The sequence below is a fragment of the Euphorbia lathyris genome, chromosome 4, assembly GCF_963576675.1.
Source record: "Euphorbia lathyris chromosome 4, ddEupLath1.1, whole genome shotgun sequence".
NCBI lineage: Eukaryota > Viridiplantae > Streptophyta > Magnoliopsida > Malpighiales > Euphorbiaceae > Euphorbia > Euphorbia lathyris.
In genome coordinates this window covers 94,505,866-94,511,865 of record NC_088913.1, presented here as the reverse complement: position 1 = coordinate 94,511,865, position 6,000 = coordinate 94,505,866, and positions in this window count along the sequence as shown.

The window sequence follows — 6,000 nt, the reverse complement described above, 5'->3', positions numbered from 1 at the left end:
ATCTAATCTAAATACAGATATGCACTAACTAAGTATAGGATATTCAGCTAACAGATTTACAAAATCAGATTTGGTTAGTCTTGACCAAGACGTCCCTTATCATCCCCGCTCAAGTTGACGGGGGAAGACCTTCAACTTATTCCGTAATTCAAGAAATCTGGATTTTGACAGTGACTTGGTAAAAATATCGGCTGTCTGATCAATAGTCGATATGTATGATACCTTAAGCTCTTTATGTGCAACCTTGTCACGAACAAAATGGAAGTCGATTTCCAAATGTTTAGAGCGGTCGTGAAAAATTAGATTGGCCGTGAGATATGTTGCACTAAGATTGTCACACCATAATACAGGTGATTTGTTTGAGTAATATCCAATTTCAGTTAACAGCATACGAAGGCATAGAACTTCTGACGCAAGTGAAGCAAGAGCCCGATATTCTGCTTCCGTTAAAGACCGTGACACAGTCCTTTGTTTTCTAGACCTCCATTATACAAGGTTTGGTCCTATATAAACCGGATAACCGGATGTTGATTTGCGATCGTCTAAATCACCACCCCAATCTGCATCACTAAATCCTGAAATGTCCATAAACGACTCTGATGAACAGTAAGCCCATCCGTTGTAGTCGAATGTAAGTAGCGTAAAATACGTTTAACTGCTTTCCAATGATCAAAAGTGGGGTTGTGCATAAATTGGCTAACACGATTGACTGCAAAGCTGATATCTGGATGGGTTATGGTAGCATATTGAAGTCCCCCAACGATGCTACGATATAAACTTGGATCATCAAAAGGTTCACCGCTGTCAGCCATAAGTTTGCTCGAAGTACATGAAGGAGTCGATATGCCCTTGGCACCAAGCATTTGTGATCGTGTGAGAAGATCTGTGATATATTTTTGCTGATTGAGGTGCAATGTAGTGTCGGTCCATGTTGCTTGCAGACCCAGAAAATAACTCAGCCGACCAAGGTCGCGAATAGCAAACCGAGACTGAAGCATGGTAACTAACTTTTGAATTGCATCAGCACTTGAACCTGTAATCAATATGTCATCAACATATAGAAGGCAAAACAATTTGATACCTTTATTTTGAAAATAATAAAGTGAAGAATCAGCCTTGGAACATAAGAATCCGAGTTCACAGAGAGCAACTGTGAGACATTTATGTATAAATCCAGGGGGCTGCTCCATAAAAATTATTTCATCAGTGGTACCGTGAAGAAAGGCATTTGATACGTCCAACTGACGTATATTCCATCCGTTTGAAACCGCAATTGATAAAATAACATGAATTGTCGTCGGTTTAATTATTGGGCTGAATGTTTGCTCAAATTCGAGACCGGGGCGTTGATGAAACCCCTTAGCTACTAACCGAGCTTTGTAACGATCAACGGAACCATCAGCATTTAATTTGGTTCGAAATACCCAGCGACAACCAATGATATTTGTGGCATTAGAACAAGGCACCAATTCCCAAGTACCATTTTCAATCAATGCATTATATTATGTACTCATAGCTTCACGCCACTCAGACTTATGTAACGCTTTACTGTGACAAGTAGGAATTTCGGTTTCAACAACAACCTGCAGTACCTTTGGACGCGAGTGTCCTGTTTGAGAGCGAGTGACCATTTTGCGAGTTTTTGTAACGGGTTGTGCTGCTAATGGGGCTGATGTGTTTGTAGAGTTCATGTTTAAAGTATTGGGGGCTGATGGCTGTGTAGAGGGTGCTGCATATTGAGACAAATCCTCAACATGAAAAAATGAATTTCTGGGCAGTGGTAATGAATGTGGGGCTGCTGTGATTGTGCGGAAAAATTGCTCATGTGGTACAAATGGTATAACATCTTGGATTGAGGTTGGTGCATTTTGAGGATTGGTTGCTGTGTTTGTATTTGGTAAATGTGATGTTGCTGGTGGAATTCCAACAAATGGCTCCTTAACTGATGAAAAGGTAATAGTGGAACAAGAATTCAACTGATTGCTTACGGACTTTGAGCGAGCTTCACATTCTAACTCTGAATAGGGAAACTCCTGTTCATTAAACACAACATGACGTGAGATAAAGACTTTATCAGTAATTAAATCAAAACACTTATAACCTTTATGAACTCTGCTATAGCCAAGAAAGATGCATTTTCTAGAACGTGGAATTAATTTGTGAGAATTATAAGGACGCAACCACGGATAGCATAAACACCCAAAGGGTCTAAACATATGATAATCAGGCATTCGTTGGAACAATTTATCATACGGAGTGTGATAGTCAAGACTAGCAACATGTAAACAATTGATGACATACATAGCACAATCAAAAGCGTATGTCCAAAATGAATTGGGTAATTTAGCATGATTTAGCAGGGATAGTCCTGTTTCAACAACATGTCGATGTTTACGTTCAGCACACCCATTTTGTTCGGGTGTGTATGGACAAGAAACTCGATGATTAATTCCATTCTGAGACAAATATGTAGTTAGGGATTGAAATTCACCTCCCCAGTCTGATTGAAACGTTTTAATTGGACGTTTAAAATGTTTTTCAACAAGAGTTCGAAATTTGATGAACATACTCATGACTTCAGACTTATATTTCACGAAGTAAATCCATGAAAATTTACTGTAATGATCAAAGAAAAGCATGTAATATCGAAATTTATCATGAGAAACAACGGGTGCTGGACCCCAAACATCAGAACATATTAAATCCAAAGGTCCAGAAGCTTTAAAATCAGATTTTGGAAAAGGGAGACGATGAGATTTGCTTACACAATAGGCATCACATAACTCACGAATTTTATTATCATTGAATGGAATATTATTCAAACATAGAGTTTTCTTAACAATTGGCATGTTTACATGTCCTAATCTAGCATGCCATAATGGAAGAGAAATATTATAGGCTTGAACTCGAAAAGGCAGTGACTTTGGAATTGACATGGTGTAAAGTCCATTTTTATTCATTCCTCGATGTATCTCCTTCTTTGTCGCCAAATCCTTCAAAACAAAGTGATTAGCAAAGAACTCAATGGAAATAGGATTAGAACGGGTTAGAGATGAAACAGATAATAAATTATTAACTGTTCTAGGAACATGAAGAATATCACGAAACTGAATCGAAGAATTTGAAATTTTGAATTTAGAATTGCCAATGTTGGAGATGGGAATAGTGTTTCCATTACCTACTGTAACTTCTTTAGGGCCGTCATATTCAGAGTGAACATGGAGATTCCCTAAGTCTGCAGTCAGATGGTGTGTCGCTCCAGAGTCCATAAACCAATCAGTTGAACTTGGTTGAGATGTTGTAGCCATATTGGAAGCAGGTTTATAATTCATTCGAGAATTTCGATTCATTTTTGGGGAAGGACATGGTCTAGCAATATGCCCTGTACCTTTGCAATTGTGGCAAGTCAGAGTACTTACATCAAGTGGAGTTGTAAATGATGTGTTTGGTCGGGCAGAGTATTGATTGGAGTAATTTCCACGACCACGAGTTCGACCCCTGTTATTGTGGCGAGTAGAATAGTTCACAGAAGGTGTGAATGATTGAAGGGGAATCTCCCTAGCGAGCTGTCTTTCCTCACTGAATAACAGACAAGTAAGGTCATCAAAATTCACAGACTCAAGGCGAGCCTCTAAGGCACGGACAAAGGGGCGATATGCAACTCCAAGCCCGTCGAGTGTAGCCTCAACAAGATCGTCTTCAGATATGGGGCTCTGAAGGGCTGATAGTTGATCACTAATATGCTTTGCAGATTGCAAGTAGTCTGAAATGGATTGATTCTCACGTCTGAGATTATGTAACTTATGTTTGAGATCGCGAATTTGAGATCGCGAACTTGTGGAGTAAGCTTTCACAAGCTTTTTCCATGCTGCAAGGGCCGTGTCAGCACCAACAACCTGTGGTAAAACGCTTGCTGATAAGGAGTGAATGATCAAGCTAAGGACCTGTTGGTCCTGTTGTTCCCAGATCTTAAAGGCCGGATTAACAGCTCTGGTGGGCAGCTCCTTTGTTGGTGAGGCTTCGGTCAATATGATGTGCCAACCCCTGGCCTTTTAGAATCGGCATTAACTGTGTCTTCCATAACAAAAAATTGCTGGATGTCAATTTGTGAGAAATTTGGTGAGAGATGGTGTGAGAAAGAGGAGTAGCGGGTGTGGTGGTGTTTGTATTTGCCGAAACTGTTCCATTGGTGGCCATTGAAAAATGCAGATCGTGAACTGAGAGAAGGGGAAAAAAATCAGGGTTGTTAGACCTCAAGAGGCTCTGTTACCATGAAGATTTTTTATCTCAGTTGATTTGTATTAAGAGTTTGTGTTCTCTTAAATAGAGATTACATGATCTAAAGATACAGCTAAATAATATTTGAAAGCTAGAAAATATTATCTAATCTAAATACAGATATGCACTAACTAAGTACAGGATATTAAGCTAACAGATTTACAAAATCAGATTTGGTTAGTCTTGACCAAGACGTCCCTTATCAGAGAATAGATATGGAACAACATGAAAAGCTTGTTGGTTGTCAAATCAGTTTAGAAGAAGGTTTTGAGAAGCCCTGATAGGAATCCATAAAATTCCTTATGGAATGTAGTAACTGCTTCCTAGTGTAATAACGTCTCTGCTCTCAAATAAATGCAACAAATAAGCAGAATGCTCTCTAATCAAATCAATGCATATGTTGTTATTTTATTCCATGTGTGTTTATATGAAATTTGAAAGAAGACAGTAGACTGATTGTAAAATGTTGACAAAAGAAATAGCATTTGAATAAGACACATTAATGCCAGGGTCAGTAGTAGGTACTGGCTTAAGTGATCCACCCTAGTCTACTAGAGACTATGAGAGTCGGACATGCGTCCTTCGGGAAGGAAGGAGGATGTCTCCATAGAGTGCAAGCTCTATGGACATTATGGGGGCCGGCGAGTGCCCCATAGTGCGAGCCCATTCTAGGGCGAGGCTTGCCCCATGGGGAGACCCTTCCGGGATGGAATACCGACAGAGGCATTGACGGGAACCTTCGGTAGGAGTTGGCTGGCCGAGACATGGGGAAGTCGAGGCGCCACACGGGGCCTTGGCTCGATTCAGAGTTACCCACGTGACATTTGGTATCAGAGCAACAAATAAACAATATATAACAAGGGATTTGTTATTTTAAAACTAAACTTACAGAGTTTAATCTCTGGCGACATTGTGCAATCATTGATCATTGCTAGAATATCAATTCTTTTTTTCTGAATTATATGAGTGTCAGTTAGATCAACTGAAGCACTCACAATTAGACATGGATGTTCTTCCAATTTCTTGACAATTGTTTATCCTGCACAAGATTAAAATCATCATGTGAGTTAACTAAGTTAAAATTAACCCTCTTTTCCAGTAAAATCATCGTATCAATCATAATTAGCACAGCTAGGGTTTTGACGGATGGCTAGATCTAATTCAGATTTATGCATAATCAACTGAACCTGTTCATTTCTTGTTATAATTTCTTAAACATATCCATTCAGATTGGTGACTTATCGGAGTGGCGGTAATGCGAGCCAAATTGACTCCTTCGTAGTAAGGAGTGCTTGGAGAAAGAGTTATATTGATTGTAAGGTGATCCCTGGTGAGAGTACGACAACCCAACATAGAGTAGTGGTGCTAGATTTTCGAAGTAGGAAATGTATAAGAAAACAAACACCACAAGTAGAGACTAAGATTAAGTGGTGGAAATTGCAAGGGGAAAATCAACAAAAATTTGTGGATGAGATGACCCAAAAAGATATTTGGACTTGCAATATGGATTCAGATATAGATTCGATATGGAATAAGATGGAGCATAGTATAAGTGAAGTAGCGAAGGAAGTTCTAGGGGAATCTAAAGGTAGCATGCCACCGGGTAAGGACACATCTTGGTGGACAGAAGAAGTACGACAAGCAGTAAAAAGTAAGAGAGAATCCTATAAACTATTGGGGAAATGTAGGAGTGACGAGAACTACGAAAAATACAAAGAGGCT